Raw genomic sequence first — 21,014 nt, 5'->3', positions numbered from 1 at the left:
TAATAAACTTGTAATATTTTAATATTTCATACCATTAGCATAACAATTTTTTTGAAATTAAATTTCTTTAACTCGAATCCTATAATATTTATCAATGTAATTGTATATCAAATTTATTTAATAATAATTTATTATATTATTAAATAATAAAAATATTTCAAACTATTATATATATTATTATAGTATATATATTAAATTACCAAACATTAATAACGTTTCTTATTAAATATTATCCGGTGAAAAAAATACAATTTTTTTATTACCATTTTATATTGGAAAACCAACAAAAAAAAATATTATGAATAAAAAATAATTCACAATTTATAATGAATGACCTTTTCTTTTTAAAAATTATATCTTTTTAAAATAATTTATTATTGACGTACTGTATTTATCTGATAAATATAAGTAGCAAAAATGTAAGTTAACGATAAGAAGAGGAAATAACACGAACAAATTACAGTAAAACGAAATGAGTAAGTGTTTGATAAAAAAACAAGCCCAGCTTTTAATGAGAAAACGGTATGACTACATTATTAATAGAATTCCTACCCTCTAAAAAAAAAAGAGAAATTGATTAAAAAAGTAAAATATTATTATGTAATGGCTGTTTTTATATAATAATAATAATAATAATAATAGATATAAAAAAATAATAATAAGCAAACAGAAGTGTCAGTTGTAAATTGAATTCAATCCGTACCTGTCTATAAGGTGTCGCATGTTAACGTAAACATGTTTGTTACCTGTTTTATCAGATTGTTGTAACGTAGGAAATGTTCTCTACCGTATTCCATATTAGCTAAAAAACTTATTATTATTAAATTTTACTTGAAAATAAACAATAGACTGATATAAAGTATAATAATTATTGAAAATTAATGACGTTCAATTAAAAAGAAGGAAAACACCTGTCAATACAAGGGTTATACATACGTATCAACTAGGTTACAAAAATATATGTATTGTAATGTAAATTTGTATGGATATACGTAGTACATGTTATTTACTCGGATCTGTCTTTTATATGGGTATTCAAACTATGAGTACTACAGTGGTACCCGTATTATAAAAAATAGATAAATAAAAAATAAGACAATTTTCCGTATAATTCCCGTATTCTTTAAATATGAACACAGACTTGTAGCAAATACTAAAACGTGCTGAAAATGAATAAAAAAGGGAACATTTTTATGTACAAGTAAAATAAAGTTGGATAAGTTGATTTATCGTTGTATTATATGTGTATAAATGCACATTTCTCAATTTTGTAAGTTAATTATAAGCACGTAAGTGTATATATATATATATATTCGAACAATGCCTTCTTTGTACGAACAAGAAGTAAATTATTAAGCTTAAGAATATATCTGTTTTGAACGCCTTCGATAGGTAATAATTTTTACGACTTTCTCGAATGACCTCTATAGGAATAACTGTTCTAAATTTTAATTTCCTAGCTGATCCTATCCTATTCAGGAAATTATTGGATTAATGATATTTAAGTGATGATATTCAATTTATTTAGTGCGTCTCTATCACACTATCATTCTCTCTCTCTCTCTCTCTCTCTCTCTATATATATATATATATATATATATATATATATATATACATTTTTATACAGAATATGTATGTATATATATATATTTAATTTTTTTATAGAATATCTTATGAAGAAAGGGGAATAATTTTTGGAAAAGTCTTACAAAATGATTAAAATAAAAAAGAAAAATTTTTATAAACATAATTTGTGAAAAATATATATATATATTTTTTTAAATGTGTCAAAATATTTTATCGTACTTTTTTAGATAGTAAAATGAGATTATATTAAAATTCTTGGGGAAAGACGTTTGGGAAAATATTAATAATAGTTCTAAGGTTTTTAACCTAAAAAATAAATTAGTAGTTTTTGAGAAAAATGTTTAAAAAGCCGAAAAAAATTTTGAATAGCAAAAAACATACTAATTTATGTTTGTTATAAATTTACCATCTAATTTTGGCCAATTATTTTAAAAATTACTAATAAAAAAAGAATAACAAATATTTTTAGAGAATTTAATATATAGGAAATTTACATACGTCAAATGATTAAAAAAATTAATTTTTAAAGTGTAAAAAATAATTTGGTTGGTAATCCTATGGAGTTTTAAATTTCGCGATCCAAGAGGACGAGGATAAAGGGAATTTTCCACAAAAAAAATGGGAATTTCAAGATGGCAGACTGCGACACTGACGCTCCTTATGGTGACAAGGGGTACTATTGGCACAGTATGACCACTTAGCACTAGTTTAAAACATTTTTTGGATTGGCGGTGCGATTTTAGAAAAACGTTTTGTGTAAAAATTGTTATTTTTTAATTGTTAACAAATGTGCCTAAGAAAAATATTACCTTAATTAGGCAAAATCTTGAGTTATTGAGGGTGACCTTGCTCTACAGCCTTACCCCCTTGACTTTTTAAGTTGAAAATTAAATGGCTTCAATACCTCTATATAGAAGTAATCTGACCAAGTTTGGTGAAAATCGGTTCAATAGTTCTGGAGATACAAGTTGATTTAGAGAACACCGAACACACACGTAGACACAAACATTAACATCCTGAAAACTTCCATTCTGTTTTTTGATTTTTTTTTTGTTTCTTAAGTATCAAAACGTCAAGATACGATGAAAACAGCATATGCCCAATTCGGACCAATTACAATACTTTCCCTTCTAGAACGATAACTCTGCTATAGTGCTATTTAGACGGGAAAGTAAAGTAAAATTTAAAAAATTTCAACTTTTATTTATAGAAAATAAAACTAGTCATAAGTAAAATCAAATTAAAAAAAAGCTTTTCCAGATTTATGTTTTTGTATATTTTTAAAACGTTTTTATTTATAAATCAGTTGCCCACCGGGCTGGTCTAGTTGTAAACTCGTCGAATATCACTTGTTTAACAGCTAATTTTTGAAGTCGAAGATTCCAAGGTTTAAATATTAGAAAAAGTTAGTTATCTTTATACGGAGTTGAATACTAGGTAGCGGATACCGGTGTATTTTGTGGTTGGGGTTCAATTAGCCAACATCTCAGGAATGGTCGGCCTGAGTCTATAAGAAGACTCACTTCATTTCCATGTCATAAATATCATCCTCACCTCTTTGGGCCGTGAGGGGGGGGGGGGTTGCTGATTTTTCATTAATTAAAGAGATTGCAACGTAGCACATTAGGAATAAAAAAGAAAAAATATATCAATAAAAAAAAAAACAAGATTGTCCTCTAGATTCAAAAATTTACTTAAATCGTGATAATAGAGAATAGCTATTTCGATTATTATACAATTATCAACAATGTACACAGAGGAAGAATATACATAAGAAAATAAATGAATAAAGAAGAAATAAAGAAAAAATAAAAATAAATTTGTTCCTTAATTTAGAATAAAGTATTAAAATGCTCATATCTTAATTTTAGTCGAGAATTTTAATTTAATTATACTTATTTTATTTAGTTTAAAAGTAAAAGAAAGACTGGAACTAGAGTAACAAGGCATTTATAAAAACACAAAAAGAAATCTTTTCTACATGCTGGAAACTGGAAACAGAATTAATTATTTATTTGAAATAATTATTTAAAAAAATATTTGTAATAAACAGGGATTAGATAGTTGGAAAACTTTATTTTATAAAAAATGTAGATGAAATTTTATTGTTGTACAACTATATCGACCAGTGTTTAATAATATATTTGAATTTGAATTTTATTATTATTTTTTGAGTGTTTTTCAAAGAATGTTAAACGATTACCCCTTCATTAAATTTAGTTACGGGCGAAGATATTTCTTTGATTGGTTTAACTTTCATTCTGTTTTTCTTTCTTAAGATAAGTTTATCAACCCAAGTTATAAAAGAAGTAAGAGGTTATTATTAAGTTGTGATGGGCAGTTTTAGATGGGGAGCTTTAAGTGGTGTGCAAGCAATCCGGTTAATTTCACATCCGGAAAATCGGTGTTCGGATAATCGACGCCCCACTTTATTAATTTATTTATTATTAAGCGATTTCTAATTCTGTATTTAGATTCCTAGTTCTCCTTTAAGAAAGAAAGATTTAGATTTACTATATCAACAGTATGTTAAATATTTCCAAAATTAAAAAATATTAACTGAAAATATTCTATTTAGTTTTATTCTCCTGAGAATGATTTTTAAGAGAAAATCCCAAATATGTTTATATAGAATTTGTCATTTGCGATTTGTTCCGAATTTTTGATTTCTATTGAACTTATTAGATTTAGCAACGAGAAATTGTAATGTTTATCCTTTTCACTTTTTAGAGATGGTTAAAAAGGAAAAAGGGTTTTTTTCCTTGATCAAATATACTTGGAATTATTTTCATAACCAAATTCGGTCTATTATCATGATTAGATCGCAAAATATATATATATCTATAAAATTCTAGCTTAATTTAGCTTCACCAATTGTAGGCATCGTTTAAAAAGAAAACCCGAGGTATATTTTTTTGAATGTGTGAGTTACTAACCTGTTTTGTTCTTTAAGCTTTTATCAGAACAGTGATCGGAACTTTTATTCAGATGACATAAACAGGTGCAGAAATAGAACAATAATTACCTTTAATGTTACATAAAATGGTTTTAAGAAAAATTTCTAAATTTGAAATAAATGTTACACGAAATATTAATGTAATAATCATTCCTAAAATTTTTGTATCTCAATTAGAATAAAATACGCTAGTTTTGAAAAGCTGTTTTTTTTTTTGTTTGTTTTTTATCCCTTTTAGCATTTAGGGGTGAAAAATAAAACAATCCTTTCTTAAAAATAGCTTAATACGCGAGTAGAACATTTCTGTCAAGTTTAAAGTTTCCACCCACCTCTTCCAGTTTTAGCATCTCTCTTTTCAACTGTTTTTAAATTAACCCTTAGGGATTGTTAATCAAAATAATCTTTGTTTACCCTTTTTAAATATTCCCTTTGGAATAACTATATAAAATTTCTATTTTTAGATTATTTCGAAAGTTAAAAAAATAATGATGGATGGATTTTCTGCTTATTAAACAGATTTAATTTAATGTAGGAAATCGAAATATTTGATCACGTAAAAATAATGAAATTATTATTTTTAATTACTTTAATACTTAACTAAAACATAGGTTATATTATGTAAAATAGGTGTAATAATGTTAATACAATTTACAAATTTATGCACAAATTTATTTTAATTTATTTTTGCACAAATTTATGTTATATAGATATGTGCAAAGAATAAATAAAGTAAAATAAACAATTAATTTAAATCATTATCAATTGGAAATTCAACCTAATTTTTCGTAAAACTAGCTGTCAGAGTCCGCTTATCTCCCCAATCCCATCTATGTTCGTTATCGTCAAGGTTGTGAGAATAATACTGATAAAATCTCCGAACGAAGTGATTTGAAAGGGGCGGTTGTAGGCCCTTATAATGTTTAGAGAATCTTTGGATTTAGAATGGTCTCCATTCAACTGTGCGTCAAGTACCTTCAGCGGTTCTTGAATTGGAGACCATTTCCTAACGCACAACAAATTCCTTTTGGTTTTCCTTTCCATTTCCAAGCATGACAATACGAACACATTTCTGTCGCGGTTCTAAATGTCCATAATCGGCGTACTTAATTTGCATATTATATCTAATATGATATGTCACTTCTATCCTGTGTGACCATTGTAGCTCTACAATGACATCAATATGAATCCGTTACGAATTTAACCGCAACTCGTGTAGCAAATTTAATTGCAGCTCAAGTCTGGGCGCACCGCTCTCAGTCAGCAGCAAATCGAGAATTACACACTTCAGCTGTTTCAAAGGACCGAGATACACACATTCCTTTTGCAGACTTTGAATAATAAGAAAGATTACTTCTCTTTCTTGAAGAAATATCTTTTTTAACTTTTGAAAATCCAATACGATAGCCAAAATAAACAATCAAAACCCATAAAAGTTCGCTAAATGTGATAATTTAAGCTGATTACAATAATAATAATAATAATAATAATAATAATAATAATATGATAGAATATTAAAATATTTAAAAATATATAGATCGGAACTTATATATATTTTTTTTTACTTTTCTACCAAGACCGGTATGGACCTGAGCAACGGATTCCTGTCAATTAAGAAGAAAGTAGTAGAAAATGTTATAATGGAAGGATTCCAGTAGGGAACTAAAAGGAATTCTTTTTATGTTGTTCAATGAGAAGAATTACCAAACAGAGTAGGAATTCATGGGAAAATGTAAGGACTTGCATGATCATTCTCACGCTTCAAGTTAGGTTTGGTTCTGCAGGTCAAGAGGATAGGGATATAAATACTCCAGGAAAGATCAGTTAAGATTAGTTTTGAAGAGGCGAATGTAGACGTATTGCTGTTGTGTCCGGTGCGATTGTAAGACGGCTTTATCGGTGTGTAGTAATGTAGGGTGCAAAGTAGTGTGGACTGTGGGAGAATGCAGGAGGTTGTTTGGTGAGTTACCATAGGCAATTGGTAAAAGGAGTAAAATATTAAACTCATTCATAGATTGATGGATAGTTTTATTTGTAAAAAGGAAAGGTATTTGCAGTAAAAGAACTTTAGTCTAATCTTACCTTCGCAGTAATACAGTACTAGTTGATAAAGGTGTAAATAGTAGCCGTCATTAAAGTGTCTTTTGTCAGTGGTCCTAAATTCTGGTTTTTACGATTAACTACCTGTAAATAAATTCTGTTCTTCCTTAAAATTCTATTTTGTATATAATTGATTATTATTATTAATGATTTATTTTATTTTATTTATATTATTAAACTAATAAATAATAATTATTTAAACATTTTCAGTCGTTAATCTCTCAATATCGTGATCGAGCCACGAACACGCGACGCTATGGCAACAGAAATATAATGAAGTAAAAGTATTAATGTTTTTTCTTTAATGAATATTTTTAGTATTAACGCCCATAATAACCGACTTCTAAGGTAAAAACTAGAAAATTTTATTACAATCTGTCCAGTGGTTTTTGTGTGATGCGCGCAACAAACCTTATTTATCATTTTATTATTTGTATATAAGATGATTACTGTCAATAAATTAACATTTTTTCATGTTATATTAATAATTAAAATTTTCCAGTAATATTTCTAATTATTTATAAAATATTTAATTAATATTTATAAAATTATTTATAATTTTTTTTATTAGTAAACCTTTTCATAAAATTAATGAGATATTTGTAAAATAAATGCAGATGACATTTTGCCAAAGTGAATCAGATATACAAGAAGTAATTAGGGCTTTTCATTCTTTTGTTTTTAAAGTGGTTGAAGTGGAAATGTTAATTAGGAAAAAGAAAAAAAAATTAATGAACATGCAAATTAAATTCGTAGTTAGGTTAATATATAATACATTTATTAAAATATGAAAAAAATTAAATGGAAGATTGAAAAGTCGTAACCAAAGATATGTTTAATAAATATTGTTTTCTTTAGACGTACAATTAATGTGTATTGTTTTTAAAAATATATATTTCATTTTACATAATAAAAACTAACCGTACCTCTAAAACGTAAAAAAATAGTTTTAGTTTTAAAATTATTTAGTTAGTTTCAACTGTTAAATTATTTTCCTACTTCCAAATTGCATCACGTAAGAAAAAATTTTTTTTTTCTTTTATAATTTGTCAGTATTTTAGAAAAAGATTAAGTTTTTATTATGTAAATTTAAATTTATTTATGTTTAGTTTTTAATAAATACATTTACGGTAGGCAAATTAAAAATTAATAAACAAAACAGAAAAATTATGCGATCCGCTTACCTGATAAATAAATTAATCTTGAAGCAAAATAATTAAACATAAATAAATAAAAACTATTTTCAAGGACTATCTCTATGAAACTAACTTAAAAGTTATTTGAGAGCGGAACTACTATTAATCAGCCTTCTAAATAAATAATATGATTTTTCATTATTCCTGGAATAAACTATTTATATATTATATATACTATTAGACTATTTATTAAATTATTTTTTTATTTAAATATTTCTCTAGTTGTGATAATTAAAAGTTATAGAATATCATATTTTCAAAGTTTCTATATTATTTTGATGGTCAGTGATATAAAATCTATTTATTAATATTTATATAAAAAACCGTCCAGATTAGTCTAGTGTTTTTGTTTTAGCCTGCAGGACCACCGTTAGGTATTACTTCAGAAAATGAGATGAATGACAATTTTTGTGGCGTGTGAAAATGCCTAAATAACTAAATAATTTTAAAACTAAAACTATTTTTTTACGTTTTAGAGGTACGGTTAGTTTTTATTATGTAAAATGAAATATATATTTTTAAAAACAATACACATTAATTGTACGTCTAAAGAAAACAATATTTATTAAACATATCTTTGGTTACGACTTTTCAATCTTCCATTTAATTTTTTTCATATTTTAATAAATAATCTTTAATGAATATTTTTAGTATTAACGCCCATAATAACCGACTTCTAAGGTAAAAACTAGAAAATTTTATTACAATCTGTCCAGTGGTTTTTGTGTGATGCGCGCAACAAACCTTATTTATCATTTTATTATTTGTATATAAGATGATTACTGTCAATAAATTAACATTTTTTCATGTTATATTAATAATTAAAATTTTCCAGTAATATTTCTAATTATTTATAAAATATTTAATTAATATTTATAAAATTATTTATAATTTTTTTTATTAGTAAACCTTTTCATAAAATTAATGAGATATTTGTAAAATAAATGCAGATGACATTTTGCCAAAGTGAATCAGATATACAAGAAGTAATTAGGGCTTTTCATTCTTTTGTTTTTAAAGTGGTTGAAGTGGAAATGTTAATTAGGAAAAAGAAAAAAAAATTAATGAACATGCAAATTAAATTCGTAGTTAGGTTAATATATAATACATTTATTAAAATATGAAAAAAATTAAATGGAAGATTGAAAAGTCGTAACCAAAGATATGTTTAATAAATATTGTTTTCTTTAGACGTACAATTAATGTGTATTGTTTTTAAAAATATATATTTCATTTTACATAATAAAAACTAACCGTACCTCTAAAACGTAAAAAAATAGTTTTAGTTTTAAAATTATTTAGTTAGTTTCAACTGTTAAATTATTTTCCTACTTCCAAATTGCATCACGTAAGAAAAAATTTTTTTTTTCTTTTATAATTTGTCAGTATTTTAGAAAAAGATTAAGTTTTTATTATGTAAATTTAAATTTATTTATGTTTAGTTTTTAATAAATACATTTACGGTAGGCAAATTAAAAATTAATAAACAAAACAGAAAAATTATGCGATCCGCTTACCTGATAAATAAATTAATCTTGAAGCAAAATAATTAAACATAAATAAATAAAAACTATTTTCAAGGACTATCTCTATGAAACTAACTTAAAAGTTATTTGAGAGCGGAACTACTATTAATCAGCCTTCTAAATAAATAATATGATTTTTCATTATTCCTGGAATAAACTATTTATATATTATATATACTATTAGACTATTTATTAAATTATTTTTTTATTTAAATATTTCTCTAGTTGTGATAATTAAAAGTTATAGAATATCATATTTTCAAAGTTTCTATATTATTTTGATGGTCAGTGATATAAAATCTATTTATTAATATTTATATAAAAAACCGTCCAGATTAGTCTAGTGTTTTTGTTTTAGCCTGCAGGACCACCGTTAGGTATTACTTCAGAAAATGAGATGAATGACAATTTTTGTGGCGTGTGAAAATGCCATGCCTAACCAGGATTTGAGGCCCCGGGTTCAAATCCCTGTCACGCATGGCATTTTCACACGCTACAAAAATTGTCATTCATCTCATTCTCTGAAGTAATACCTAACGGTGATCGCAGAAGTTAAAAAAAAAGAAAAAAAACTCGTCCTTTGCAAAATCAGCTGGTTTTCGAAGTTGAAGAGTTCTAAGGTTGGAGTCCTTATTAAGGCCTATTTGAACGCTAGCCTGTGAATTCTGGTGTTCTTTGTGCATGGGTTTTAATAATAAAAATATTTATTTGATTACTTACTATTTATTAATTATTTTATAATAAAAATAAGACAAATTCTGAGTATTAATGGTTATGTTTTTTTTGTTGGAGATTGGTTTGAATATGCTAGCCGCTGAGTTAACTGAAATGCCCTGGAAATAGATAATGAAATGGTGGTTGGGTTTCACGTGTCAGGAGTAGTCGACCTGAATCTGTTCCATACTATATGTTTACAGCTACATTGCACTACGTCAGCAGCTACGGCAGGCCTAGTAAGCCGGTAACAATAATTGCATTTGACTATACGTACAGAACCAGACCCAGCAGTAGCTGGAAAACTAATTGGAGAAAGCAAATTTATATTAAAAAATCTTATGTGGACACTACATGACTTACTTGTACGCCTATTAAATTACATATACACATTTTTTAAAATGAAAAGTACATAAAATTTTATTTCATTAATAACTTCTGATATTTTTTTAATTGTTATTATTGAATTATTATTTATCGTAATGTTTTTTTTTTTTTTTTTTTTTTTTTTTACAATCAGAGGTTAATAATTATTAATAAATCAATAAATTTAAATTACAAAAAAAAGTAAAAAAAAAAAAATGGAGATGAAATCTGATTCGAACCGATGTGTCTTTCCCTTGTAAGATCCAAATATTTCATTATGTAAAATTTCATTTGGTTCTGGAACGAATGAAAATAATACCACTTAAGATAACGTTGAAAAGCTCTCAATGAGAGCTTTTTATTGCAGTTAACAAAAAGTCCAAAACCAAATTTCTTTGGATTTTGGGCTTTATTGGACACCTGGTTCAGTCGATTATAATCAGAAAGGGAGGTGCAGAACTAGATGTTACAACAGTCCTAAATCCAAAATTTCAACATTCTACGACTAATTGTTTTTGAGTTATACGGGATACATACGTACGGACGTACATACATGCGTACGTACAGACGTCACGCCGAAATTAGTCCAAATGAATTCAGGGATGTTCGAAATGGATATTTCCGTTGAAATGTGAAAACTGAAATTTTTCACTATCGCAATACTTCCCTTCATTTCGCGCAAGGAAGTAAAAAATACTAATTTATGGAAAAAAATTCTTAAACAAATGACATTCTTCTCATTGGTTTGTCAGTTTTACCTAGAAAAATTTTCTTATCATCTTCTTTTAACTTTTGAGTGATTTTGGTAAGAAAAAAAGGATTTACTTTATTATTTTTGTTAATAATCTGTTCTAGAATATGGCGATCTGGTTTTTGTAATTGGAATAAAGGTACAGAAGATCTTTTTAATATAAAAGTTAGTTTTTTATTATACCGTAATAAACATTCTCTAATATTATAAATCAAAGGACTTCTAATTCTTCAAAAGGATAATCATATATCTAAATAGTTTTTAATTAATAACCACTTTCTTCCTTTTTATAAAAAGAATATCCGTACACCTTATGTATTACTTCTATCCTGATGAGGAGAAGGGATAATACTGATAAAAACAACTTCCATTCAGATCTTTTATGATACGTATTGACTGCAGAGTTATCAAATCAAAAGTACATATGTAATAGAAAATTTATTTTTCTAGAAAATAAACTGTTATACACTTACCAGTAAATATTTATTGCCAGGTCATCCAGTTGATTCCAGCGGCTAGTACATTCTAATCAATCTGCAAAAAAACATAACTATTAATAATTTGAATGTCTTATTTTTATTATAAAATAATTCATAATCAAATAAATATTTTAAATAATACTTTATAGATGAAATTAGTACTATTATAACATAATACCAGAGGTAAAAAATGTGTATATATATATATATATATAACCGAAAAATTAATTATTTAAAATAAATTAAAACAATTACAAGAGATACAATATAAAAATGTTTGTGAAATTTGAATTAATTTATACTGATTTATATAATTCTCACCTAAATTAGAATTAACAAAAAATATACAATTTAAAACTATACTGACTATACCAAGTGTTGAAACCCTTAAATGACTTTACAACTATTAAACATAAAAAAATAAAATTTAGCAAATGCTTCTACTTCAAAATAATCTATTTTTCGGTATTATGCCACCAAATTCCGGTAGAGGACAACCAAGTTTGAGAGCAACTCAAAACATTTTAAAAGAAAAGGATAGGGTTATGATACATAAATTTAGAGGAAATTAAAAACGGCCTCCGTGTCGCGAGTGGTAGCGTCTTGACCTTTTATCCGGAGGTCTCGGGTTCGAATACCGGTCAGGTATGGCATTTTCATACGTTACAATAATTGTCATTTCATCTCATCCTCTGAAGTAATACCTAACGGTGGTCTCGTAGGTTAAAAAAAAAAAAAAACAAAAAAAGAACGAAAACGTTGGTCTGTACTACTTAAATAACTGATTGACAGTGAAATACTAAAATGCTCCTTTTGCCTCAAAAAGGATCTGTTTTTTCGATACGAGATCAGTCCACTTGTGCGGTCAATACTGATCACCACCTCTGAAATTAGTTATAAAAATATTAGATGGCTGCCATTTCGGTTTGGGTTATCCTAGCCCAAAGTTTTTCTTGTTAAAATTTTTGTTTTTCAGTACACTTTAAAATATGTTACATCTCTAGCCTTTCAATTTAAAATTTGTGACCTTTCCTCCTCCTCCTGGGTTCTTAAGAGTGGGGTGACTTCCGAAAAATAGATCATTGAGGGTTAGTAGTATTTTTTAATCACATTTTTTTATGATTAACTGGACAAATTATTTTTGGGTCGCCATAATTTGTACATATTTATTCATTAACTTTATTTTTGCGCGATGAGCCGTTTTTGGCTGACCGTAAAAAATTACTTCACTTTGAACTGTTTTCTCTTTTCCCAGTAGATTTTTTCTTCCTTTCACTCTGTACTCTTCTTCTTCTTCGTTCTATTCATTTTATTTTGTTAGTTGTTATTGCATGTTGTTGTTCTGTTTTGTTCTAGAATTTCCTTAGTTTTGTACTGAAAATGTTGTGTGTTTCTTCTTTTTTAGTTTTTAGCTTTAACTTTCTATTTCTTTAAACCAATCTATTTTTTATTTTCTAATTTTTTAAAAAGTCAAGGATGATTATTGCAGTTTAATCTTTTGTTCATTTTGTAAATGTGACTGTAAAATTTTAGTCATCTTTAATTAATTAATTGTGGTTTATATTTTTACGAATTTTTCGTAAATTCTTTTGAGCTAAAATAAAATTCAAAGTTATTTTTTACTTTCTTTGGTCTTAGGAATATTTTTCTTTCTTCTACTTTTACGTACTTTTTAATCTTTACTTTGGAGATTTTTAAATGTTAAAACGTAGTGAAAATTAAAATAAAAATTTAGTGAAAATACTATGATAAATTTATTACTGCTAACAAATATATGATTGGAATTTGTTTTTTGTATAGATTTTTTAGGAGAAATTAAGAGGGTCAGGTTTACGAGCTCCATTATAACTAATGAACAGCCCCCGGACAGGAAATAAAGGATATCAGGAATGGGTTCAAAGGACAGTTGCCAGTGAGTACCAAGTGATTTTCTAAATAGAAGCTGTAATTAACAAAATGATTTTTTTTCTATATTCAGGCTTTCATAAAGGAATACCCAACCCACACACGGAATTGCATACTGTATAAAATAGTGAACTACTGACCTTTCAACTATAATTTCCTTGAATGGTGTACAGTCACGTAAGTAAGCACAATATGAAATTTCAGTATGCAAACATAAGTTTATTTAGAAATAGTTTTTTTTAAAGTAGAATAATTTTACGAGAAAAATTTTAATGAATAAACAATATTTTGTAAACAAGAGATAAAATAAAGAAAGTTTACACGTTTTCTAAATTCTGAAAATCTTCATTACGTAAATTTATAATTAAATATTGCTCTAACCATTCGTAATTCATATTTATTTACCTTAATGATATACTTATCATTAAGATTATACATTATTACCGAATTAAATTCCATTTGTTATATGTAATTACGAAAGTACACATGAAATTAAATTTCGATTGATATAAGTAAAATATTATTTAAACATTTTGTTAAAATAGAATAACTCTAAATGGTACTTTAAAATATATTTTTTAGTTAAATTTCATTGAAAAAAGATTTAAATGCAGCAGAAATCTCTCCGAGCCACTAAAATTGAAGGAAAAAAATAAATTGGTAAATATAATTTTTTTTTAAATAAATAAAAAAGATGGTAAAGAGTTCACCGGGGAAGTTATACAATTCTGGCTCTAAAGTTGCTACTGAGGAAAAAACCTTTAACTTTATTAAATTCGTAGATTCGTTTCGGTATGATTTCGACAAATTTTATTACGCATTCTTGTGATGTACGGGACCTATGGTGCCTAATGTATCTCTTCTTAACCATTTACAACCAAATTTAAATGATATCATTGACTAATATTCAAAACTCGTCGTACCAAATTTTTATAAAAATTGCTTAATCCAATCTGAATATATCAAGCAAAACGATAACTGACGGCAAAAATAACAAACAAAGTAGACTTATTATACCCTACTCATAAATAAGATTACCCAAATAAATAACCTAAGTTACATACTAATGGAAACAATTAATTTAAAAATGTGAGTCTAGAAACGACAAAAGAGAAAAATGAGATTTACCTCCACCCCTTTATAAAAGTTTGAATATGAACAAACACAAACAAAAAAATATCATGGCTATCTAACTGTCATTAAATTAAATGAAAAAAAGTTACCTAACCTTTAAGTTGAATTTTAAGATCGGGTACTCATGAGGTTCATATATCCATGCTCTTGTGACCAAAATTCCAAGTGTTACAAAATTAATATCTGGGATTTAAAGTTATGAAATATTTATTAAGTTTTACATCCATTGATAAATTATACATTAAATAAAAGAACAATTCAAACAGTATTCCTGTAAGTGTTCAATGTTCACACGGCACACATCCAGCCGATAAGAGAGTTCATCCTATACTTTAATCTGCAAGTCTGGAGTAATTGATGCGACGCTACTTCAATCCTGTGTCTCAAATCGGGTAGGTCGGTTGGTAACGGTGGCACATAAACTTGATTTTTTATAAACCCCTAAAGAAAAAAATAGTACATGGTCAGATCGGGCGAACGTGAAGGCCACGGCAAACAAGCTCTGTCATCTGGTCCCCGGCGACCAATCTAGAGGTCGGGGAAATTTCATCCAACGATCACGTACAACGTGATGCCAGTGAGGAGACGCACCATCTTGTTGCCGAATAAAATTTTTAGGATTGTATTGCAGTTGGGAAAAGATTTCCTAGGAAAATGCACAAAAGACTCTCTTACTCATTTAAGATTGTCTTCGGACAAGCTCGGTCGTCCTGTATTCTTCCTTTAACAAATTTACCCAGTGGTTTCAAATTGTTTATACTATTTACGAATGTTATTGACACTCGGGGTATCACAACGGAACGGAAGTTGAACGGTAATTAAAGATTTAAACTTACCAAACTGCAAAATACAGAACGCTTTCTGTTGGGGGGGTGTCACCATCTTTGCTACTAGCGCTTTCAAGCGGAAGGTAGATGAAACAGTTTATAAGCTTACAGCTAAAACTGTTAGGTTGTTTCTTCATTTCATGTATAATTAATCAATGTACGTGAAACTTGAGAAATATTACGTAGCTTTAAAACTCCGATATTCGTTTTTGAAACAGAGTAAATGTTGTACCAATTTACTCTGTAAAATGGTATCGATCAGTGTTCCATATAAAGAAATTATAGTGTCTAATTTCATTAAAATCCATCCATCTAGACTGAAGTAATCGATACAAAAACCAGCCCAACATACGTTTATGTATATACATTTATGGAATTTGTCAATGCTATAAATTGTTTTTTGATTGGAGGGATGGTGATAATGAAAGATGGAAATCTGAAAAAACTTTCATGGAAAATTTGATTCAATAATTCCCCTTCCGTAAAATACTTATATAGATAAATGGGATGATTGTATAGGATTATATAACCACAGGTGTTTTTTAACTTTATACCGGAAAACAATATTGTTTTCTAAATCCGTTAACAAAAATCTTTACTTAAAATCTAAAATAAAAAAAATCAAATCTTAGATATTAAATAATTAATATTTTTTTTATGGGTCACTGAGTCCATACTTTATATGGGCTCGTTTTTCTATAGACCAATGTCCATCTCAAACTCGTGCCTTTCTTTACACCCTCATTCCAGGTTTTTCTGAGTTAACCTATTTTTCTTTGGTGATGTGGGATCCAGTCCAGTTTAGATAATCTGTCCCGATTACGATTAATATGTCCGTATCAAGTCTTTTCTCGATATCTTCCATAATCGTATCCTCCAGACCCATTTGACTTAATTTGTTAAAATTAATTAATTATTGTCGTTTGAATTTATTTTTATTTTTAAAAAGACAATATTAATTTTGATGTCACAGTAAACTGTTTTCCAATAAGATTAATTTTTTAGCGTATGAAAAATACCAAATCTGACCGAAATTCAAATCCGGCGCCTTCTGGATGAAGGACAGAGAGAGATTTTACAGTTCCGAAACGGAACTCGAAGGAATGGTATCTATCATCATCTTAGCCGACATCCAGTAGAAAATTTTACGACATATTATTTTAAGAGTTAAATTTATGGAAATTTTAAAATAGATTTATAATTATTTAACGATCATGGAATAAGTTTATTAATTTAATAATTTTTCTTTTGAAAATAGAATATATAAATAAATATTATTATATTTTTATAGATGTAAAGGTACAATAAAAGATTTAAAGAAAAAGAAAAATTCTAAGAAAATATTCGGTCCAGTCATTAAAGAAGGTATTGTGGGATGAGATCAAATTCTGAACTACACAACTTTTTTCTAAAAATAATACGAAATAAGATTAGAAAAAGAAGAGTTATTTTTTATTGCCAACTTTTGAGAATAGATGAAGAAAGATTAACTAAAGAAAAAAATACATAACCTTATTCTGAAAATAGAAAACTGACAAAAAAAAACCTTTGGGAGAAGAAATTAAAAAAGTGAAGAAATAGAAATTAAATAAGACTTAATATCTGACAGAAACAACTTCCGTAAGAGTTTACTATCACTTAGTAAAATCTAAAAGCTGGTTAGCGCTGTATATAATAATATATTAAAAGAGAGATAATGACATTTGAAAAGTTGTGATATTTCCGTTAAAGGAATAATAGCTGCCAATATAAGAGTGTCACACGTATAGAAATCATAAACGTGTTTATTATTGTGTTGATTTATATGTTTCGGTAAATGATGTGGGTGTTTCGGTAAATAATGTAGGTGTTTAAACCGAATTTATAAGTATAAAATTGTTTATAATAACAACAACAATATATCATTTTTAACCCTATTTTCATTACCTTATATCAAGTTCGCCTTTATTTGTAAATTTTTAATGGAAAGTATATCATAAATATAATTTATATAATATAAAAAAAAAGATTTTTTAAAAAAACACTTATTTTTCTGTTAAATTATAATTTTTTTAACTTGTTACAAAAATGTGAGAAATGAAATTCATGAGATAACTTGACAATTTCTTCAATGGAAATGAAGAAATATTTTTCCAACGATATTAAACTTCGTAGTATTTAATATACAATTGCGAGAAAAAATAAGTTTTTTTTAAAGTCTTCTTTTAATGAAGAACGGACTTAAAAAAAGTAATTTCATATCATTTTTGATTCTGAATTTCTTCCTTTTATTAATTAATTTCCTTTTATCCCTTTTTTCATCAAATATATTGTTACTGGGTTGACTACATAGACATAATACAGTATTATGATAAAAACATTTATCTTACCTAACTTCTTTTAAAGTTTTTGAAATAAACTAAAGATGTTTTGGTAGATTTCAAAAAGGCATACCTTTCAAGTGATAATACCTCCTTATTTAACATCTTAGAAAAATTTGGTGTGGATCCCAAAACAATTAACATGACTAAACAAATACTTTCACATACAAATAAAATTTATGGAAGAACCCTCAGAAGAATTCGAAATTAAAACAGGAGTAAGACCTAAAAAAAAACGCAATGAAAATCTGGCTATAAATTTCTTTCAAACGAAAGAATTCATGGCCAACATTAAACATTTATTTGTTCCTAAACAAAGAATATGGGAAAATAAACACGAGTTGGAAGAATAGGAAACCGACCAACAATTAGTTAGATGTGGTCCTGTAACAACCAGTAACAGTAAACAAAAATTATATACAAATAAATATACCACGACTTATTTTACTCCGTAAAAAAGCAATAGAACAAAAAAAGGAAATTAAATTACGATTTTCTTAAATCATCCTTATTATTCGATTTAAAATTTAAATGATTTATAATGGTTTAAATTTTTAAAGCTGTGAATAAATATTTAATTTCTCAATTAGTTTTATTGAAATTTTATGTAATACTAGCCGCTCAGGCTCGTCGGATCACCTGCCTTTTTTTTCTTTTTCCTGTTTAGCCTCCACTAATTACCGTTCAGAGAATACGTTAGAGGATGATATGTATGAGTGTAAATGAACTGTAATCTTGTACAATCTCAGTTCGACCATTCCTGAGATGTGTGGTTAAATGAAACCCAACCACCAAAGAACACCGGTATCCACGATCTAGTATTCAAATCCGTCGGACCACCTAACCATGGAATTCTGCCCCCATGGACTCTCGACGCGTTCGCATCCTCATATTTGTGACAATATTTAGTATTTTACAGAAATATTTTAAGAAAAGAAACATTAATGTGTAGAGAATATTTTACTGAATATTTTGATGTTTTTATATTTAAAATAGGCTTAAGGAGTTAGTAGATATAGAATTTAATAGTTTTTAATAGAAATGCAATGTTTAACGCCAGCCACATAACAGGGAGTTGGCTTAGTGACGCCGTTTTGTTCGTTTAGTCTTATGTGGGTTCGTGTGAAGTTCCCACTCCAGCTACTGCTAACGGCCTAGAGCGGACCACGTGATTGGTGCAGAGCGGACAGCGTGATTCGCCGGGTGGCTACGTACAAATAAAATCCCACTATCTCCCACTAAATGAAAAATACTTTTTTTTTACTGCTAAATATAACAAAATCCCTTTCTTTTATTAATGAAATTAATAAATAATAATTATAATAAATACATAAAAATACAAATATAAAACATGTCTTCTCTCTGACGCTAAATAAAAAAATCCTTTTTTTTTTACTGTTAAATATTAACTAATAATCCGTTTATTTTTCTCAGTAAAGTTAAATAAAAAATAATAATAATAATAAGTAAATAAAATCACAAATATAAATAAAAATAATCTAGGCTTAGAAATTAAATTAAACACTCTGTAAATTAATTGACAATAGACTGCTTCAAGCGGGAGATAGTTGTGGAGGGAGCCGCGTGCAGCCGCCCGGCCGACCAGCATTGCTCCGCTCTGCGCCAATAGCAGTTAAAATAAAAATAAGATACATAACGACAAACAAACAAACCCACTCACCATCATTTTTAATAGAGTGAAAAATTAAAATGGTAAGTTGTAATAACTTGCGCATTAATTAATAATAATAAATATTTTACTTTGATCTAAACATAAGGTACAAATATATTATACAAATCACATCATTAATAAATAATAACATTAATTATAAGATAAAATAATAGATGTGAATGAAATCCATGTTAATTAAAACATACACGGATGAAATATTGTTAAAGTAAATACATTATACATAAAAAATTCTACATTATACCGTGTGTTTCAAAATGAATATCGGATTTTAAAGTTATGTAATATTTATTAAGTTTTACTTACACTGATAGACCGTACATGAAATGAAAAGCAACTGAAACAGTTTTTCCTATCAGTGTTCAATATGAGCACTATACGTACGTCTTATGGCACACATGCAGCCGATAGGAGAGTTCATACCATACTTTAATCAGAAAATCTGGAGTAATTGATGCAACAGCTACTTCAATCCTGTATCTCAAATCGGGTAGGTCAAATGGTAACGGTGGTATATACACACTTGATACTTTATAAACCCCCGAAGAAAATAATCGCAGGTGATCAGATCGAGTGAACGTGGAGGCCACGATATTTGACCAGCCCATGATTTTTAACAAGTCCTTTTATTTGATCCCTAGCGATCAATCCAGCGGTGGGGAAGAATTTCATTCAACCGATCGCGTACATCGTTATGCTAGTGAGGAAGCGCACCATCTTGTAGCCAAATAAAATTCTGTGGTTCTTATTGCAATTGAGGAAAGAGCCATAATTGTAGCATATCATTATAGTATCATTTCAAACACACTTATTTCCGCGAAAAAGAACGGCCCGTAAACTTTCCGTCGAGATACAGCACCAAAAACATTCAGTTTTTGGGAGACTCTTTCACACTGAAATATTTTTTGAAGATTTTCTGATTCCCTGATTCGCACATTGTACTTACTTTTCCATTAATATGAAATGTTGATTCGTCACTCAATACGATATGATAAAAAAAAAGTTTTCATCATCACGGTGCATCATTTCATTTGAAAAGCTTGCACGCAAACCATATTTTGTAGATTTTAAAGTTTGCACACAACTAAAACTATTTGAGTTGCTCTTTCATTTTATTTATAAATAATTAATTTACGTGAAACTTTAAAAATATTACATAGCTTTAAAACTCCGATATTCATTTTGAAACACACGACATTTCAGAAGCCGCTGTTGAAAATTATTTTGAGCACGTACTCAAAACGTGCTCAAATCTACAAATTACGTATTCACAGTACAGTAAATTACAGTACGTATTCACGTACTGATGTACACGTTAGATATGTAGAAAAATCTGCTTTTTTTTGTTTTTAAATTTGTATTACTTAAAACTTCATTGATAGAGTAATGTTGCTTCTGTAGAGGAAACAACATTAGAAGCTTTAAT

At 27.6% G+C, this 21,014-nt stretch overlaps 1 protein-coding gene across 2 annotated transcripts in view; it reads right to left on the bottom strand.

Annotated features, from left to right (window-relative positions):
• Positions 1-21,014, bottom strand: part of LOC142329972 (lactosylceramide 4-alpha-galactosyltransferase-like) — a 280,005-nt gene that overhangs the window by 113,884 nt on the left and 145,107 nt on the right. For both annotated transcript variants that reach the window (XM_075374957.1, XM_075374958.1), the window contains one exon: positions 11,667-11,727. The gene's annotated coding sequence lies outside the window, so the exon portion shown is untranslated. The remainder of the gene's footprint in view (positions 1-11,666; positions 11,728-21,014) is intronic.

The sequence above is a fragment of the Lycorma delicatula genome, chromosome 9, assembly GCF_047948215.1.
Source record: "Lycorma delicatula isolate Av1 chromosome 9, ASM4794821v1, whole genome shotgun sequence".
Classification (NCBI taxonomy): Eukaryota; Metazoa; Arthropoda; class Insecta; order Hemiptera; family Fulgoridae; genus Lycorma; species Lycorma delicatula.
The sequence above is the reverse complement of the archived record's forward strand: the minus strand, read 5'-3'. Positions and strand labels throughout refer to the sequence as shown.